The 21,398-nt window shown below is 47.7% G+C and overlaps 1 protein-coding gene across 2 annotated transcripts in view; it reads left to right on the top strand.

The window, feature by feature from the left end:
- The window catches only part of LOC139756380 (uncharacterized), a 127,445-nt gene that overhangs the window by 69,722 nt on the left and 36,325 nt on the right, over positions 1-21,398 (top strand). The window contains exon 1 of one of the 2 annotated variants that reach the window (XM_071675772.1): positions 3,513-3,587. The exons of the other annotated variant lie outside the window; for it this stretch is intronic. The gene's annotated coding sequence lies outside the window, so the exon portion shown is untranslated. Of the gene's footprint in view, positions 1-3,512; positions 3,588-21,398 lie in introns of those variants that run through there. 2 annotated transcript variants of the gene reach the window in all.

The following is a 21,398-nucleotide window of genomic DNA, read 5'->3' as shown; positions in this document are numbered from 1 at the left end:
ATCCCAGCGTGGGGCCTGCCCCAAGGGCTCGGGTGGAGAAGGCATTCGACTTGAGTGATGGGGAATGTCCTTGTATCCCGTGCGACGAGTGGAGGAGGAGCTGCCGCCTCTCTTGCACGTGATGATGAGTGTGGACAGAGAACCAGGCAAGGTGAGTTGGATTGGACAGTAGCCGGCGGGCGCGTCGCAGCCAGTGTCTGGGTAACGTCAACCACATGTAGGGTGGTCCTCCTGGGGAGACCTGCTCCTCCCCCCCAGCACACACCAGGCTTCAGTCACGTGTCCAGGTGGAAAGCAGAACAGATCTGAATGGTGAATCGAACACTCGTATATACTATATATATATATATATATATATATATATATATATATATATATATATATATATATATATATTATCCCTTGGGGTAGAGGAGAAAGAATACTTCCCACTTATTCCCTGCGTGTCGTAGAAGGCGACTAAAAGGGGAGGGGGCTCGAAATTCTCCCTTCTGAGGCTCAGTCCTCTGTTCTTAGCGCAACCTCGCCAGTGCGGGAAATGGTGAAATTGTATGAAAAAAATGGGTATTTTTGGAGCACTAGTGGTTCCAACAATGTTATGTTGGTTGCGAGGCATGGGATACGAATAGGGTTGTTCGGAGGAGGGTGGATGTGTTGGAAATGAGATGTTTGAGGACAATATGTGGTGTGAGGTGGTTTGATCGAGTAAGTAATGAAAGGGTAAGAGAGATGTGTGGTAATAAAAAGAGTGTGGTTGAGAGAGCAGAAGAGGGTGTATTGAAATGGTTTGGTCACATGGAAAGAATGAGTAAGAACAGATTGAGAAAGAGGATATATGTGTCAGAGGTGGAGGGAACGAGTAGAAATGGGAGACCAAATTGGCGGTTGAATGATGGAGTGAAAAAGATTTTGAGCGATCGGGGCCTGAACATACAGGCGGGTGAAGGGCGTGCAAGGAGTAGAGTGAATGGAACGATGTGGCATACCGGGGCCGACGTGCTGTCAGTGGATTGAACCCCAGGGCATGTGAAGCGTCTGGGGTAAACCATGGAAAGTTTTGTGGGGCCTGGATGTGGAAAGGGAGCTGTGGTTTCGGTGTATTACACCTGACAGCTAGAGACTGAGTGTGAACGAATGTGGCCTTTGTATTTTCCTGTACAGATACCTCGCACGCGCGCGGGGGGAGTGGGAAACCATTTCATGTGTGGCGGGGTGGCGACGGGAATGGATGAAGGCAGCAAGTATGAATATGTACATTTGTATATATGTATATGTCTGTGTATGTATATGTATGTATACGTTGAAATGTATAGGTATGTATATGTGTGTGTGTAGGCGTTTATGTATATACATCTGTATGTGGGTGGGTTGGGCCATTCTTTCATCTGTTTCCTTGCGCTACCTCGCTAACACGGGAGACAGCGACAAAGTATAATATATATATATATATATATATATATATATATATATATATATATATATATATATATATATATATATATATATATATATTACAACTTATTTGATAGAATGTTTGGAAGCGCTTATCTTCTAAGGGTTCGAAACCCGTTGCAGAGTATATAGATCTTGATTGCCTTGTGCCTCTGACCACCACAACCTTACAGTATGGATCCCTTGATACCACAAACAATACACCAGCCACCACAACCAGTATACCAGCCACCACAAACAATACATCACCCACCACAAACGATACATCACCTACCGCAACCAGTGCACCAACTACCACAAACAGTACACCAGCTACCACAACCAGTACACCAACCACCACAACCAGTACACCAACCACCACAACCAGTACACCAACCACCACAACCAGTACACCAGTCACCACAACCAGTACACCAGCCACCACAACCAGTACACCAACCACCACAACCAGTGCACCAACCACCACAACCAGTACACCACCCACCACAACCAGTACACCAACCACCACAACCAATACACCAACCACCACAACCAGTACACCAGCCACCACAACCAGTACACCAGCCACCACAACCAGTACACCAGCCACCACAAACTGTACACCAGTCACCACAACCAGTACACCAACCACCACAACCAGTACACCAACCACCACAAACAGTACACCAGCCACCACAACCAGTACACCAACCACCACAAACAGTATTCATCAGCCACCACAACCAGTACACCAACCACCACAACCAGTACACCAGCCACCACAACCAGTACACCAACCACCACAACCAGTACACCAGCCACCACAACCAGTACACCAACCACCACAAACAGTACACCAGCCACCACAACCAGTACACCAGCCACCACAAACAGTATTCATCAGCCACCACAAACAACATATCACCCACCACAACCAGTACACCAACCACCACAAACAGTATTCATCAGCCACCACAAACAACATATCACCCACCACAACCAGTACACCAGCCACCACAAACAGTACACCAGCCACCACAAACAGTACACCAGCCACCACAACCAGTACACCAACCACCACAACCAGTACACCAACCACCACAACCAGTACACCAGCCACCACAAACAGTACACCAGCCACCACAAACAGTACACCAGCCACCACAACCAGTACACCAACCACCACAACCAGTACACCAACCACCACAACCAGTACACCAGCCACCACAAACAGTACACCAGCCACCACAACCAGTACACCACCCACCACAACCAGTACACCAACCACCACAACCAGTACACCAACCACCACAACCAGTACACCAGCCACCACAACCAGTACACCAGCCACCACAACCAGTACACCAGCCACCACAAACTGTACACCAGTCACCACAACCAGTACACCAACCACCACAACCAGTACACCAACCACCACAAACAGTACACCAGCCACCACAACCAGTACACCAACCACCACAACCAGTACACCAACCACCACAACCAGTACACCAACCACCACAAACAGTACACCAGCCACCACAACCAGTACACCAACCACCACAACCAGTACACCAACCACCACAACCAGTACACCAACCACCACAAACAGTATTCATCAGCCACCACAAACAACATATCACCCACCACAACCAGTACACCAGCCACCACAAACAGTACACCAGCCACCACAACCAGTACACCAGCCACCACAACCAGTACACCAACCACCACAACCAGTACACCAGCCACCACAACCAGTACACCAGTCACCACAAACACAAGTCACCGGGCTAAGCCATAACCACAACACACAGGCCGACTTTCCCCCACTGTTGTAGACGTGCCAGACAAGGGTCACCTCTCTCTATTCTCTTTAAACCCCCCCAACAAAGCCCTGATAACCACTATCACTGGCCATTGTCACTCGCGGCCAAACACAAAAACAGCCGCACGGGGTAAAACAGCGCTATCCCCTCCGTTATCTTACGCAGCGGTGGCACAAGGCTGCCAGTGGCTTGCTCCAATGGCGAAGGCACTCGAGGCGCAGATAGTATGATGTATAAAGTGGTAGTAATGAGTGGCAGAAGCTCATTAGTGTGTGGTGAGCTGCGGAGCCACAGCGAGCGGCGGCGACACAGTCCAGCCCTCCCCAGGTATGTTCCATCCCGCTGCACGTCAACGCCTCGTACAGAGGGAGGGAGAGTGTGGTAGTGGTGAGGGAGGGTGTGGTGGCCAGAGAGTGGTGAAGGTGAGGGAGGCTGTGGTAAATCTCTCGCAGGAGCTTTTGCAGACAAGGGTGTCCGGACGGCCCGAATCTGCTGCCATCCGAAGTGGGGGATATTGACCGAACGCTCCGCAGTATTCGCCCACATTCCACATCTTACTCCTCACCCGTCCAGTCCTTGGAGAATCTTGAGGTGTTGGCTTCCCTGACAGTATATATATATATATATATATATATATATATATATATATATATATATATATATATATATATATATATATATATATGATAGTTTGATCCTCTTATAGGACATCGTGAGAGGACATCAGACGACCACATGCCAGACACACACACAGCATACTATTACTGCCCCGTTCTATTCATGGGACAGTCAGGAAAGACCTTACGTTCCAGTGTCCACCTCGTCGACCCACACGGCAACGACGTCTTCAGTTCTAGGGATGATACGTGCCGGGACTACGTAGCCCTATCCTGCCAGCTCCTCTGGTCCTTGGTGGCGTCTGGTTGAACGAGGCGAGAGGAACGCTCTGTTATGGGTTCTTGTGGTCATCCCAGATCAGTTAGAAATATTGAATGTTGATAGCAAGTAATTGAGGGTATGCTAACAGTGAGCAATAAGTACTGGGGGTATACTAACAGTGAGCAATAAGTACTGGGGGTATACTAACAGTGAGCAATAAGTACTAGGGGTATACTAACAGTGAGCAATAAGTACTGGGGGTATACTAACAGTGAGCAATAAGTACTAGGGGTATACTAACAGTGAGCAATAAGTACTAGGGGTATACTAACTGTGAGCAATAAGTACTAGGGGTATACTAACAGTGAGCAATATACTAACAGTGAGCAATAAGTACTGGGGGTATACTAACAGTGAGCAATAAGTACTGGGGGTATACTAACGGTGACCAGTAAGTACTGGGGGTATACTGATCAGTAAGCACTGGGAGTATACTGATCAGTAAGTACTGGGGGTATGCTAACAGTGATCAATAAGTACTGGGGGTATACTGACGGTGAGCAGTAAGTACTGGAGGGTATGCTAACAGTGATCAATAAGTACTGAGGGTATACTAACGGTGACCAGTAAGTACTGGAGGTATATTGACAGTCAGCAGTAAGTACTGGAGGTTATACTTACAGTGAGCGGTAAGTACTGGAGGTATATTGACAGTCATCAGTAAGTACTGGAGGTTATACTTACAGTGAGCAGTAAGTACTGGGGGTATACTAACAGTGAGCAGTAAGTACTGGAGGTTATACTTACAGTGAGCGGTAAGTACTGGAGGTATATTGACAGTCAGCAGTAAGTACTGGAGGTTATACTTACAGTGAGCAGTAAGTACTGGAGGTTATACTTACAGTCAGCAGTAAGTACTGGAGGTTATACTTACAGTGAGCGGTAAGTACTGGAGGTATATTGATAGTCAGCAGTAAGTGTTGGATGCGTACTTACAGTCAGCAGTAAGTGTTGGAGGCGTACTTACAGTCAGCAGTAAGTGTTGGAGGTATATTGACAGTCAGCAGTAAGTGTTGGAGGCGTACTTACAGTCAGCAGTAAGTACTGAAGATACATTGATTGTCAGTAGTAAGTCCAGGAGGTGTACTAACCGTCAGTAATGATGATCATCAGTAAGTACTGGAGATATGCTGTCATCAGTAAGTACTGGAGATATGCTGTCATCAGTAAGTACTGGAGATATGCTGTCATCAGTAAGTACCGGAGACATACTAACAGTCAGCAGTAAGTATAGTAGGTATACTAACAGTATCATTAAGTACCGATCTCATCTCTCTCTCTCTCTCTCTCTCTCTCTCTCTCTCTCTCTCTCTCTCTCTCTCTCTCTCTCTCTCTCTCTCTCTCTCTCTCTCTCTGCGTAGAATATCAGTGGAAGTCAGGTTGTTGTCGTCCGTCAAGGAAGGTGGTGTGTTAGAGAGAGAGAGAGAGAGAGAGAGAGAGAGAGAGAGAGAGAGAGAGAGAGAGAGAGAGAGAGAGTATTTGTGCACTGGAAAACATGTACGAATTCCCCACCCTCGATCAAAAACTTCATACAAGTCGACGGAAAAATGTCCATGATGGGCGGGAGGGATGGGTGGGGTGGTTGTAGGGGTGTGGTAGGGGGTTGTAGGTGTGAAGCAGGGGAAGGGAAGGCAAAGGAGGAGGAGAGAGGGAGGGAGTAGTTGGGTTGGTTGGTTTTGGCCGGTGGTGACACGTGAGCCAGGAAGGTATAGTGTGGCCGGAAAGTTACCCAGCATTACCATGTTCGTCGGCACACACACACACACACACACACACACACACACACACGACAGTCACACTGATGTGTACGGGAGGGGGAAGGATGAGTGGGTGTTTTCCCCGCACCAGGAGCAGGTTTGAGGTAGGGTGAGCGACGTGATGCAGCTAACACTGGCGACACTTCTCGTCCCGTCACACACGTTGGGACAGAGGGCCAGGAGGGCATTCTTAGGGAGCACGACGCTTAGAGCCGCCCTGCCAGCGAGGGAGGAAGACTTGCCTCTGATGGGCCACCTCCTCCAGCGCATTGTAGGCGAGGACGTGGGATGCCGCACACACGGGTTGGTAGGGTAGTGAGTGTTGTCGAGACCCAGGTAAGGGTGTGTGTTGCGAGACGCTTGAGGAGGAGGAGGAGGAGGAGGAGGTATGTGTTGTGAGAGGTCTGGGGAGGTATGTGTTGTGGGAGGCCTGGGGAGGTATATGATGTGGGAGGTCTAGTGAGGTATGTGTTGTGAGAGGCCTGGGGAGGTATGTGTTGTGGGAGGCCTGGGGTAGTATGTGTTGTGGGAGGCCTAGGGAGTAGGTATGTGTTGTGAGAGGCCTGGGGAGGTATGTGTTGTGGGAGGCCTGGGGTAGTATGTGTTGTGGGAGGCCTAGGGAGTAGGTATGTGTTGTGGGAGGCCTGGGGTAGTATGTGTTGTGGGAGGCCTGGGGTAGTATGTGTTGTGGGAGGCCTGGGGTAGTATGTGTTGTGAAGGAGTCAGAAAATGCGCCGTGGTGGCTGAGGAAAAGGAGAGAACCACGAGTCAGCAGGCGTGTGAGGGGCCAGGCGAGGACAGTTGTACAGGTACTGACTGACTGTGGACGAGGCAGCAGCCGGCCACCATCGCACACCTACCATAATGAACCCGACAAACAGAACAACGGAATAAGAGAACACGAGCGTGGAAACCTTAACGAGGACAGAATCGGCAAGGAGGATGATAAGGATACGAAAGTGTTCCATGAATTATCATCATCAGCCAAGAACGTATCAGATGAACTAAGGGTGTCGCAATATCGCAAGTACTACGACACCTTCAGGCGCGTCGAACTCACCGGTACAGAGGACGTAAGGAACGAGATGGTGAACGTTTATGATAGTCGCAGATGAGGGCGTGCCTACCCAGCACCACCAGCCTGGAGGAAGGAGAGGAGACACAAGTGAGTTCGTCAGACGAGTGAGAGGCACACGAAGGAACCAGAGCCATGAATGATGTATTGGACTTGGTGGCACCTTGTCCCTAACACTCCTTTAGTATGATCTAGAGCGTAGTGTATCCCACCCCAAGCTTAGTCCTGACCGCTGTGACCACGCTCGATGTAGCTTCTATCTGTCTTTCGCTTCTATTCCTTGCCGCTGTAACGACACAATCTGGCTTCCAGTTGATCCGTCAGACCACGGTCTCATCAATCTATTTTAACGACACCTCCGCCTCCTCCAGCAGGGGGGCCTTTCTAAACGTAAACATTGACCTCGCAACCACACTGCCTGGAATAATTCTAAGAAAATCCTTTTCTGCCTTTTCGTGGGTGAATTACTGTGTCTTCTGAGGTGATGCTTCTCTCACTGCCGAACGCATAGCAGGGGGTCATTGTTGCAGGGAATGGATGCATATCTCCCTTCTTCCTCCAGGAGGACTTCTTCCAACCTATGGCTCAACCGTTCCTGTGTTCCATGACCATTCAGCAAGGGACCGGGCGTATCGGGCTTGGAAAACTCGCCTTCTTCCGACTTCATTTAGCATTTATCACAGCCCCGTGATCGGTGCAAGTACGTTATTCGTAAGGCAGTGATCCTATATTCAAAGGTAGGGCGATAACCTCTCTTCGTCATCCGCCGATAGGTCTTTCTGGTCTCAAGCTAAAGGCTTTGGTAACAACTTTTGTTGCTCTGTGTTTCCTTCATTTTTCCGTTCTGACGGTACTATAGGCAAAGCAACTCTCTCTGGTTCCCCGTTTCTCCTCTAACTCTATCTTGGATGACTCTTAACATTCTTTCACCCGCATATGCTCCTCTTACTAATCCTATGCCTCTTCCCGTAATCTCTTTTGGAACGGTCCGAAAAGCACTTCTCTGTCTGGATACAAGGAAGGCTTATGGTCCTGATGGCAGCCATCCCCGTGTACTGAAAGAGTGTGACTCTAAACTTCCACCTGTGCTTCCCCGACATTTCTGTTTCTGTTTAGATATTAGAACTTTTCCCATTCGAACTCCCTCTAATCCTTTTGCTTTGACATCTGCAATTTCCAAAGTCTTTGAATCCCTCTTCAACTCCCATGTCCTCAGACATCCTAAGTCTCATAGTCTTCTCCCTGATCACTGGTATGGCTTCCGTAAGGCGAGAGCCACCACTAGTGATTTTCTTTTCTGTCTCACTAATGTCTGGTCATCATCCCTGAAGGATTGTGGGAATCCTGTGTAGTTGCCTTTGACTTCTAAAGCTTTTGACAAGAAGTGGCAACGGGGTCTCATCACTTAGGCTCCCCTCTTTTGTCTTCCCTCCCTCACTTTGTTCCCTCATATCTAACTTCCTCTCTGGCCGATCTGTGTCCATAGTTGTTGATGGTTCAACCTCTTCCTCCTTTCTCCATCAACAGCGGTGTCCCTCAAGGTTCTGTCTTGCCTCCATCACATTTTCTCCTTTTTATCAACGAGTTCCTTTGTTCCATGAATAACCAAATGCACTCGTGCGCTTGCGACTCAACACTGCATTCCTCCACATCCTTCAGTTCTGCTTTTTATTCTCTCTCTCTCGGTCTGCATCTCGTCTCGACAACAGCTTCCTCAGACTTGTAGAATATCTCAGTGGGATAGACGAAATCTGGTTAAGTTTGAAGCCTCCGAGACCCAGTTTCAACCCAACTTTCTATCCAGAATTCCTGTAATTCTACCTCTTGACTCAATGAACATATACGGTATTACTGTAACATCACTCTATCTTTGAAACCCCTCAGTACTGAAATAGCTAAGTCTGCCTCTAAGAAACTGGATGTCCTGTTTAGATGTCGCAACTTCTCAACTGAACAGCTGCTCCATTTATACAAAGGATTGATCCGTCCTTGTGTGGAGTACTGCTCTCACATCTGGTTTGGTTCTAGCTCTGCCTCCATACTTAACAGAGTTGAGTCGAAAGCGTTCGGACTTATGAACTCTCCCAGGGTAACTTCGAAACTTGGCTCGCTTGCCCTCCACTGCAATGTTGGTTCACTTCCTCTTCTGTTGGTGTTGCTTTGGTTGTTGCTTCCGAGAGCTGGCTTTGTGTGGATAGAGTAAGGCGTAAATAAAGCTTTTTGGAAAGAGGAAAAAGCTGGTAGCCATGTGTGGCGAGAGAGGAGAAAAACAAATACATAATGAAGGGGAAAAAATGCTTGTCAGCTTGCCTTCAGCAGGTATGGCATGAATAATCCCAGCTGTTGCCATGTCGCAAGAAAATCCCCAAGTCTACCAAGGATCAAGGAAAAATCAGTTGAAGTAAAACACTGACCTATGAGTTTGCGTCCATCGGAGACCATGACGCAGTCTTTTTCTACATTTAACTTCAGTTCTGTAGCTTAAGAAGGGCTTACGCAACAGTTACTCTCCTGTTTTTGCTACGTGGGAGCCCAATTTATTACTGTGTTTCAGCCGGAGGTTGTAGTCGTTTAATTTGACTTCCCAGTTTAATGTCGTTAATGATCACGACATGTTACAACACAGCTCATTGTCCGCGTCAGAAACACAACAGGTTCCAAGACTGTGATCCCCCTGTGGCACACCACTTGTTGTTACCCTTAACCGTTCTGAGACTTAACCGTGAATGCCTACGTACTGTTTACGTCAGGCAGCGTTTTGATCGCACAAGTACATTCATCTGTACCGTGTGAAATAGATTTTACAAGCAAGCTTTGATGTCCTACTTGTTGAAATGTGAAAATTCTCGGGTGACATCAACCACTTTACTTTCGTCACGCGTGCTGCTTAAAAGAAACCGAGCCGATTGTCTGCTATGAGCTACTGCGTCGCCATCCATGCTTTTGTTGATCGTTAAGCGGTGATCCCTTAAATGATTGACAAGTCTTGTCTCGCTCGATGGTTTTCGTAAGGTTGCCAAGCTAATGAGGCGATGAGTCGTAGTCATGGTACCCATAACTTTTATTTAGATATCGGTGTTACGTTGATGCACCCACTCAGTCCTGTGGAATTTTCCCTTTTGGTAGATGTCATGTTTGAGAGCGTAGTCAGGGGGCTTGACCATCTCATCTCCCGCTTCTCTCTTTGTCCTCAGATTAAACTTACCAGGACCTGGTGTTTTATTCTCATTTCGTTTTCACGCTGACAGCATACCCCCTTGACGGCATATGTCTGTATATAACCAACTGTTGCTTTCCACTCACGTGTCGAGTTGGAGGTCGAGCCATCGTACCTTCCCTTGCCCAAGGTAGTTCTAGGCAGTCTCTGTGTACACATGTTAGTTACGTATCGCTGTGCCCACGATGCCTTTACTGTGTCCCGTCTGTCCTGGAGGACCCGGGGACTGCGAGATGTTTTCGCCTCCTTTGCTCGGGACGCTCACAGCCAGCCTCTTGGTTACAACAGTAAGCCATGTGGCCATGAACCAGGTAATTAGCATTTAGGGGTGAGGGGGGGTGGGAGGTAGAAACAAGGCTGCTGGAGGGTGACACTAGCCATGGTTGGGCAAGGTGTCGGCTTTCCCTGAGCAGGTCCAGCCAGCGCGTGCCTGGCCGACATCCCCAACCTACCCTCCCCACCCACTCCTCCTACTCCTCCCCCCTCCCCCCACGCCTCCTCCTCCCTCTTATTATGCCTTATTATGCCTTCATGTTCCTGGTGTTTGTCTGCGGTGTCTTTCTGTTGAGCGGTGTGGAGGCATGGAGTCGGGCACACGGGCGGCGATGAGGCCAAGCACTAAGGAGAGCTGGCCACGAACACAGATGCACTGAAGATATCCAGAGATCCACACGGAATAGTTGCTTCTCAGAATATATATATATATATATATATATATATATATATATATATATATATATATATATATATATATATATATATATATTACCCTTCCAGCCCCCCAGCGAGGTACACGAATAACAGACAAAGTGCGACCCTACTTGTACACATGGAGTCTTCAGCTGTCATTTATAATACATGGGAACCAGAACTGAGCGTGATCAGCCCCTCCTCCACTCGCCACTCCATGGGTCAGCCCACTGATATCACTTGGCTCATTCTTTTCCAGCTTTGATCCGGTTCAGTTCTGTCTAATGCACGCCTCTCACCCTCCTGAATGTTCAGGCCCCGATACCTCAAAGCCTCTTTTACTCCACCCATATCCATCTAGGTCTCTTCCTCTCCCTCTTCCTCCCTCTACTTCTCATACCTAGAGTTTCTTTGTCTTCCTGCATTCCTTCCTTCTATATGTCGAACCATCTCAGCCCCCGTGGTCAGCTCTCTCAATTAGACTTCGCTCAATACTTTTCTTACACTCGATCCTCACTCGTCCTCAAGGCATTCTATCAGCCCGCCTCACACGTCCTCAAGGCATTCTATCAGCCCGCCTCACACGTCCTCAAGGCATTCTATGACTAACACCTCCACCCCTTGCGTTTCCCTTTGTCTTCAAGGCCCAAGACACAACCACAAATGCATTTGGAACTACTGTACCATCAGATTTAACCATCGGTACACTTACATTAGTAACGACCTCCCCTTCCTTACGCTTTGCATTGCACAACCAAGGACCTCAGGGCCCCCTTTTTGTTTTTGTTTTTTTCCCCACCTTGCGACTCGCCTCACCCACTGTGACTCCTTTTCCCGCCACGTCCACACCCAAGTGCCTCAAGCACTCCGTGTCCTCCTGAGGAGTGCTGCCCAGTTCAGACCGATGTGCGCACCATCCTGGTCTCATCCTCCTGTTGCACCACATTACCTTACTATTGGTCACGTCAGGGTGCACAATATATATATATATATATATATATATATATATATATATATATATATATATATATATATATATATATATATCTTTTTCTTTCATACTATTCGCCATTTCCCGCGTTAGCGAGGTAGCGTCAAGAACAGAGGACTGGGCCTTTGAGGGAATATCCTCATCTGGCCCCCTTCTCTGTTCCTGCAGGTAAAATCACTTGAGAAATTGAATCGAAAAGCTTTTGTCATAAAGCCATATCATAAGAACCAGCCCTAACAACACGTCTTTATGTGTATATAAGACTGAAGACAGCCCTTGTGACATGTATTACGTAGGTCAAAATGGAAAGAGCTTGAATGCTACAGTTAACCAGCATGACTGTAGTGTTAGAAGTGGTCAAGAAAATAATGCCTTGTTTCAACGATTGGTCAAGATAATAATGCTTGTTTCAACGATTGGCCAAGATAATAATGCCTTGTTTCAACGATTGGTCAAGAAAATAATGCCTTGTTTCAACGATTGGTCAAGATAATAATGCTTGTTTCAACGATTGGCCAAGATAATAATGCCTTGTTTCAACGATTGGTCAAGAAAATAATGCCTTGTTTCAACGATTGGTCAAGAAAATAATGCCTTGTTTCAACGATTGGTCAAGAAAATAATGCCTTGTTTCAACGATTGGTCAAGAAAATAATGCCTTGTTTCAACGATTGGTCAAGAAAATAATGCCTTGTTTCAACGATTGGTCAAGAAAATAATGCCTTGTTTCAACGATTGGTCAAGAAAATAATGCCTTGTTTCAACGATTGGTCAAGAAAATAATGCCTTGTTTCAACGATTGGTCAAGAAAATAATGCCTTGTTTCAACGATTGGTCAAGAAAATAATGCCTTGTTTCAACGATTGGTCAAGATAATAATGCTTGTTTCAACGATTGGCCAAGATAATAATGCCTTGTTTCAACGGTTGGCCAAGATAATAATGCCTTGTTTCAATGATTGGCCAAGAAAATAATGCCTTGTTTCAACGATTGGTCAAGAAAATAATGCCTTGTTTCAACGATTGGTCAAGAAAATAATGCCTTGTTTCAACGATTGGTCAAGAAAATAATGCCTTGTTTCAACGATTGGTCAAGAAAATAATGCCTTGTTTCAACGATTGGTCAAGAAAATAATGCCTTGTTTCAACAATTGGTCAAGAAAATAATGCCTTGTTTCAACGATTGGCCAAGATGACAATGCCTTTTTTCAATGATTGTTCAAGATAATAATGCCTTGTTTCAACGGTTGGCCAAGATAATAATGCCTTGTTTCAACGGTTGGCCAAGATAATAATGCCTTGTTTCAACGGTTGGCCAAGATAATAATGCCTTGTTTCAACGATTGACCAAGATAATAATGCCTTGTTTCAACGGTTGGCCAAGATAATAATGCCTTGTTTCAACGATTGGCCAAGATAATAATGCCTTGTTTCAACGATTGACCAAGATAATAATGCCTTGTTTCAACGGTTGGCCAAGATAATAATGCCTTGTTTCAACGATTGGCCAAGATAATAATGCCTTGTTTCAACGATTGACCAAGATGATAATGCCTTGTTTCAACGGTTGGCCAAGATAATAATGCCTTGTTTCAACGATTGGCCAAGATAATAATGCCTTGTTTCAACGATTGGCCAAGATAATAATGCCTTGTTTCAACGATTGGCCAAGATAATAATGCCTTGTTTCAACGATTGGCCAAGATAATAATGCCTTGTTTCAACGATTGGCCAAGATAATAATGCCTTGTTTCAATATAAAGCCAAGGAGGACCATTACGCTGTCTGGAATAGTGTTTGCCACATTGCTTAAGTCAGATCTTCTTTAGAAAGATATTTGAACCTTCAATTATGTCTGCGACTTACGATTCAAACACGTAAATACGTCCCGTGGCCGCATTCACTGAGATACGGTAATATCAGGTTTGGTAGGTATGTGCCCAGCTGAAGTGTTGTGACCCAACGCGTCGTGTCAGTCACGTATGTAAAGGGATCCTACCCAGGCGATCTGTAAATGGCCTGGCTTGTCAGTTTTGCTTGATCAGTTCCACTCTTACCTGAGTTTGTCATATATATTTATATATATATATATATATATATATATATATATATATATATATATATATATATATATATATATATATATATATATATATATATTAGACTATATGTGTGTGTGTGTGTGTGTGTGTGTGTGTGTGTGTGTGTGTGTGTTAGCTGAGATAGCTAACCCTTAGGGAAGGACGAACAGCTGGATTGACTGTGAACCAACTGCCGCTACCAGGATTCGAACCCATGCGTCCGACCCCCGGTGGCCTGTGAAGGTGTAACGGGCATCATTGCTAACCGTTACACCACGGAGGTCCGTGATTATGTATGAATTTTTCATACTTGACCGCCGTTTCGTGCGTTAGCGAGGTAGCGCCAAGAAGAAAGGTCTCATCCCTTCACATCCATCCTCTAGTTGTCATGTGTAATGCACCGAAACCACAGCTCCCTAGCCACATCCAGGCCCCACCGACCTTTCCATGGTTTACCCCTGACGCTTCTCATGCCCTTACTCAGTCCATTGACAGCACGTCGACCCCTGTATACCACACCGTTCCAATTCATCCTATCCCAGGTTTCTTTCCTGAAACATACTACTTATCTCTCCATTCTTCTCGTCTTGGGTGTAACGACACACATTTCAACACCCCAGCCTGAGCCTTCGAGGAGGATGAGCGCTCCCCGCTTAGCCCTCTGTTTCCCTTTTTTAAGAAATTGAGATAAACAAGGGGAGGGTTTCCAGCTCCCCCCTCCGCTCCCGCTCCCCTTTAGTCACCTTCTATGACACGGAGGGAATCCGTAGGTGCCTTTTTTTTTTTTTTTTTCTTTCCTCCCTTACCCCGAGGCTCTGAGCCGGGTCCCCATTAGCTTCAAGAGTGCGCTACACTCGTTAGCAGAGACAGAATTAGACCTCCCCTCCTACCCCCGGAGTGTTTGTGGCCAGTGGCGATGGTGACGACTTTTTTCACTCCGGTTTTTACCTCAAGCAGGCTGAGTCCGGTAGCAGGCGAGGGTGGGTGGCGGCTGGTAATCAACAAAAGCTGGGTATCGCTCCGTGAACCACTATCTCTCTGGACAATACAGTCGTTATCATCCCCGTTCATATTAGTCACCGTTTACTTCAATGCGACGACCCAGTCGGTACAACGCTCTTTAGGATTTACCATTAAAGAAAGAAGGAAAGAAATGGACGCCAGTGAATAACGCTCTTTAGGATTTACCATTAAAGAAAGAAGGAAAGAAATGGACGCCAGTGAACAACGCACTTCAGGATTTACCATTAAAGAAAGAAGGAAAGAAATGGACGCCAATGAAGCCTTTGTCTAAGGTAAATCGCAAAGTCCTCTGGAAAAAAAAACAAACGAAAAAAACTCGCCATTGTTGCAAAACTTGCGCCGCCGTCCTTGAGGCTGGCGGGAAAAGTCCGCCTGCGAGATAATCCAGGGACCTTTGGCGCGAACGGCGGGGGTCTGGGAAACCCGACCCCTAGCCACGTATTTAGTACTCATTACTGATATAATGAGCTACAATTAACACTTTCGGCACCAGAATAAATTCTTCACTAATGAAACCTTGGTTGTGCTCGGGTGTAAAACGATACTGGTGAGGTGAGGTGGGTTGGGATGGGGGGGGGGGGGATCATCGCCGTTAAAATGTTGATTCGCGCCATTGTGACGTCACGACCAGCCTGAAGCAAGGCCAGCTCAGCTGCCGGAGTTAGGGCCATTAGGATATTGTCCTTACCTTTAATGCGCGTTAATAATGTTATGGTCACTTGACGTTTATACTATCATAACCGTTATGACTTGTTACCATTACTGTAATATATATATATATATATATATATATATATATATATATATATATATATATATATATATATATATATATATATATATGTGTGTGTGTGTGTGTATGTGTGTGTGTGTGTATGTATGTATGTATGTATGTATGTATGTATGTATGTATGTATGTATGTGACACGAGATGATGGGGGCAAAGACATTGCCCTCATTATGACCGTTTCGGGCGAAGAGAAAATATGGTATGAGGAAAAAAAAAGAATGAAAGAGTGATGTTCACCAGGGCTTCTCAGGTGCTGGCGGACCCGACTCTCAGGATCAGAATCGTTATAGGAAAAGAAGAGAGAAGAATTGCACAGCCTCACTCTTCGAAGAGGAGAGGAGGCGTCATAACGGCCAGTCCTCGTATGGCTGGTCTCCACGTAGGAACCAAAGGAAGCAGCAGGGATACGCCTCTCCATGGACCCCAAGCTTTTGGTGGCAGGGACGTAGAAGGAGAGCAGCTCACGAGAGAGAGAGAGAGAGAGAGAGAGAGAGAGAGAGAGAGAGAGAGAGAGAGAGAGAGGAGTCTCGTCTAAGACCTCCTTACGGAGTCCATCCTCTCCCTGCCACTTCGTGTACCACAGCCTTGAAGTTGCAGCAACCCGTAGATATGGGGTCCTGGAGGTATCCTCCGGTCTTGGTCGACAGGATCCTACTACCAGCCACCAGTCTTGGTCGACAGGAGTCCCAGGGGTGTCTGGTCTACCCCCTTCTGTCTGGTCTACCCCCCCCCCCTTGTGTCTCGGCTACCCCTTTGTGTCAGTTGCAACTTGCAGATGATACGGGGCCCTAGAAGCCTTTGGAAAAGTGTTGGGAATGGTGCGCACAAAGTTGAGAACAAAAGTAAAGTAAATTAGTTGCAACGGAGGAACAGACAACAGGGGATGATGGTGTTTGCTTGAATGAGGGGGAACCGTGGGAAGTGGTGTGGTTGAGGTACCCTCGAGTGCATATGGCAGCGAGTGGAACCTTGTGGGGTGTTTTTGAAGCGAGTCACTTGGATAGGGGAGAGGGTTACTGTCCTGGGTACACTGAGGAGTGTATGGAAGGAGAGGTCAGTCCGTGTCTGTCTGGGCAAAGATGGGGGTACCTTTGAGGGTATAGTTGTCCCAGCAGTGTCTGTATAGTTTGTGAATCATTGGCCTTGATGGCAAAAGAATAGAATAAGGCGACAGAGTCAGAAGTGGAGGGCTTGAGGACTCTGTGTGGTGTGAGGCTGGTTGGTAGCGTAAGGAATTATAGAGTAAGAGAGAGAGATGTAGTATGAATGTGCGACCTGGTTATGTTGAGGCATCTCGGACGTATGGAGAGAATGTGCCAAGAAAGACTAAACGGATGTACATATCGTAAATGGAGTAAGGAAGAGAGAAGGTGAGACCTAGACGGAAATGATGAAATAGAGTGGAAGAGGCTTCAGGGGGAACATGGCCTGAACATTCAGGAGGGTGAGAGGCATGCATGGGATAGAATGAATTGGAGCAATGTGGCATACATGGGGGATGATGTCCCTTCTGTGAAATGAACCAGGGCATATGAAGCGTTCAAGGTACGCCATGGAATAGTCCGTGGGGACTTGACTGTGGACAGGGGGCTCTGGTTTCAGTACATTATACACGACAGCCAGAGAGAGTGGACGTGCACGTATGTTGTTCGTTTGTTCCCGACGCTACCTCCCTAACGCGGGAGGGGAGCTTGTGTATTAGAAATGGATGGATCAATCATTATTCTCGTAATAATAATGATAATAATAATAATAATAATAATAATAATAATAATAATAATAATCATAATAATAATAAGAGGAAGAAGAAGAGGAGGAGGAGGGCGAACAACGACAAGGGAGCAGATCCTTGACGCCGTTTTCCTTACTTGCGTCACGTGACCCCTCTCGGAACACACGTTGACCTCAGAAATGCAGCGAATTTTTCACCGGAGACGTACTGTTGCGGCCGGTCACCACGTCATGTAATGCCTAATTCAAAGACTTGTGACGTAGCGGAATATATGAAATGTTTGGCTTTAGAATATAACAACTAAGGGTATATGATTGTGAAGGTGTCTGCTTAAGTGTGTGTGTCTTGCCATAACCCTGCTGTAGCTGATGCTACGCTGTACTCGATACAGGGTTCTAGCTGATGTAGTGTCGTAGCTTATACTGTGTTATGGCCGATACAGTGCCGTAGGGGATGTGGTATTGTAGCTGTTACAGTACTGTAGGTGATACAGTATTATAGTTGATACAGTACTGTAGGTGATACAGTATTATAGCTGATACAGTACTGTAGGTGATACAGCATTATAGCAGGTACAGTACTGTAGGTAATACAGCATTATAGCAGGTACAGTACTGTAGGTGATACAGCATTATAGCAGGTACAGTACTGTAGCTGATACAGTATTATAGCAGACGCAGTGATGAGAGACCCTGCCTCGTTATCTCCCAGCACCCGCGCTGGTTCTCGTGCTCACGTCTCGCACGTACTCAAATTGTACAAGAGATTTGGGGTGACCTACCGTGAGCATCACCACTGCTCTTGGAACACGTACATCCCTCCAGTTACAACATGGAAATCTCCACTGTCTGACCGTCTCTGTGCTCAGACACTCTCTCTCTCGACACCATGTTCTCCACGCTGGTGTGTGTTCTCTACAGGGCATCTGGCATGGGAGAGAGACAGAGACCCACCTACCCTCCTCTTTCCTCACGTGTCCTTCTTGATAACCTCATGATGTTCATTCACGCGGTTGGTGAACCTTCACGTTTCTGCTGCCACTGGCCTTGCTTGACATTCCCCTCCAGGGCTGGGCTTCTACTCCTCTGCCGCTCACTACACACGTCTCACTGTGCATCAGCTACCCACCTTCAGGATGGTCACACACCCCACCAAGCTTCCGACCTTCTCCCAGCCCTTAATGTCTCACTACCCGCCCCCCCAGCCTCCTCCAGGTTCTTCAGTCCTCCATGCCGCCTCCACCCAGTGGTGGTCCAGCCAGCGCCCCCTACAAAACCATGTCGTTTAGCCCACACAAGCTTACTTGGCGTCGCCCCGGACGATAAACTTAAAGCTGGAGGGAATACGTCGGTGCCATCATTAAACCTCCCAAACATCTCTGCAGTCTTTGTCAAACCCAGGGCACTGGCCTCCCCTGAACCCACAACGAACTCCAGAAAAGACGCAGAGAAAGGGCATGCAAGGATCATCCTCGGGCCCTCTCACCCCCACCCGTGATGGAGCGCTCAACGCGCTGGGTTCTCCTGACGCTCTCCGACCATACCGTCCCCCGAAGTTCGCCCGGCGGAAGATGGTGCATCGCCTCGCCATGAACAACCCCCTCCTCTCCTGCCACCTGAGATCCCCCGTCCTTGAGTTGCAGTTCGACACCACAGCCATATCGAATCCATCCGAGTTCGGACAGACCGCTGCAAGAACAGACCTGCTCCAGTCACTGTGAATGTCACTAATAATTCCATCGATTATAATTCATTTACCTTCACCTTGGTAATTATATAAAACCTGTGTAACGGTTCACTTATTTATGTAAACATCAACAGCTCTTCGTATGCTTTCATTTTTTTGGCTGCATTTAAATCAGTATACCATTAATTATGATAGTGATAATGCTAATTATCATTATTATCATTACTCAGGTATGGCTGAAGGGAGAGAGAGAGAGAGAGAGAGAGAGAGAGAGAGAGAGAGAGAGGGAGAGAGAGAGAGAGAGAGAGAGAGAGAGAGTAGCGATTATGTGGTGCCGGTGCCAGGACTGGGGTTGGACAAAGAGCAAGTGGCAGTATCACATGACCTGCTGGGGTAACCTGGCCCTCTCCTGAGGTATTTAGGCCCGTGCTGGCACCCCTAGTGCCAGTGTGTGGCCAGCCAGTGGTGTGTGTGCCGCCCACCGCCACCTCCTGCCTCACCAAGTGCTGCGGAAAGTGACCGTATTTGAATAAACAATCACCGCTCCTGGAGTAGCGACTCAAAAGGCAAGTGTCAAGGGAAAGGTAGAGAGGGAGGGAGGAAGTGCCGTGGGACAGTCCATTGTGTTATGGAGGGGGAAGTGTCAGAGGACAGTAGATGAGTGTCAGGAGGGGGGGGGATGACAGTTGTCAAGGACCGGTAGACAGTGTCAAAAATTTTTTTTTAGTCTCACTCTTTTCTTACACAAGCTCCTCCTTCGTCAGGAGTTGCACCTGTCTTAGATCTCTCGTCGCCACACTGACCCCCTGGTCTCTCTCTCTCTCTCTCTCTCTCTCTCTCTCTCTCTCTCTCTCTCTCTCTACTCTCTACTCTCTCTACTCTCTCTCTCGCCGAGCCCGATCATCCGGGGTCTCTGTCAGGAAGACGGAACACCCGTCTCCACCCGCGCCCCTAGTCTTCTCAAGTCTTTTGCTTGCAATCACACCCGCGTTCCGACGTGCAGGAGGAGCCTCGCTTGGCCTCTGCTCTTCCCCGTGAGGGAGGGTAGCTAAGTGGTGATGGTGGTTGGTCATGGGAAGAGCGGGTGATGGTGAGTCTCGTGTCATGGTGATGGGTCATATGGTGATGGTGGTTGGTCATGGGAAGAGCTGGTGATGGTGAGTCTCGTGTCATGGTGATGGGTCATATGGTGATGGTGGTTGGTCATGGGAAGAGCTGGTGATGGTGAGTCTCGTGTCATGGTGATGGGTCATATGGTGATGGTGGTTGGTGTGGTGAGGGAGGTGAGTGATGGTGTTATGGTGATGGTGACGCGCCACTCACCATCCCACCTCACGAGGCGCCAGGCTCCGACAGGACCGCTCCTGTCTTTTTGAGTGGGCAGCCTGATTGGTCACCATGGACAGTGGGCAACCTGACTGGTCACCATGGATAGTGGGCAGCCTGATTGGTCACCATGGATAGTGGGCAGCCTGATTGGTCACCATGGACAGTGAGCAGCCTGGTTGGTCACCATGGACAGTGGGCAGCCTGATTGGTCACCATGGATAGTGGGCAGCCTGATTGGTCACCATGGATAGTGGGCAGCCTGATTGGTCACCATGGATAGTGGGCAGCCTGATTGGTCACCATGGAGAGTGGGCAGCCTGATTGATCACCATGGATAGTGGGCAGCCTGATTGGTCACCATGGACAGTGGGGAGCCTGATTGGTCCCCATGGATAGTGGGCAGCCTGATTGGTCACTATGGACAGTGGGCAATCTGATTGGTCGCCATGGACAGTGGGCAGCCTGATTGGTCACCATGGACAGTGGGCAGCCTGATTGGTCACCATGGACAGTGGGCAGCCTGATTGTTCACCATGGATAGTGGGCAACCTGATTGGTCACCATGGACAGTGGGCAACCTGATTGGTTGCCATGGACAGTGGGCAACCTGATTGGTCGCCATGGACAGTGGGCAGCCTGATTGGTCACCATTGACAGTGGGCAGCCTGATTGGTCGCCATGGATAGTGGGCAGCCTGATTGGTCACCATGGAGAGTGGGGAGCCTGATTGGTCACCATGGACAGTGGGTAACCTGATTGGTCGCCATGGACAGTGGGCAGCCTGATTGGTCGCCATGGACAGTGGGTAGCCTGATTGGTCACCATGTAC

This window comes from Panulirus ornatus, chromosome 21, assembly GCF_036320965.1.
Source record: "Panulirus ornatus isolate Po-2019 chromosome 21, ASM3632096v1, whole genome shotgun sequence".
In the NCBI taxonomy this organism is placed as follows: domain Eukaryota; kingdom Metazoa; phylum Arthropoda; class Malacostraca; order Decapoda; family Palinuridae; genus Panulirus; species Panulirus ornatus.
Note: the sequence above shows the minus strand (reverse complement) of the source record. Positions and strands in the feature narration are given on the sequence as shown.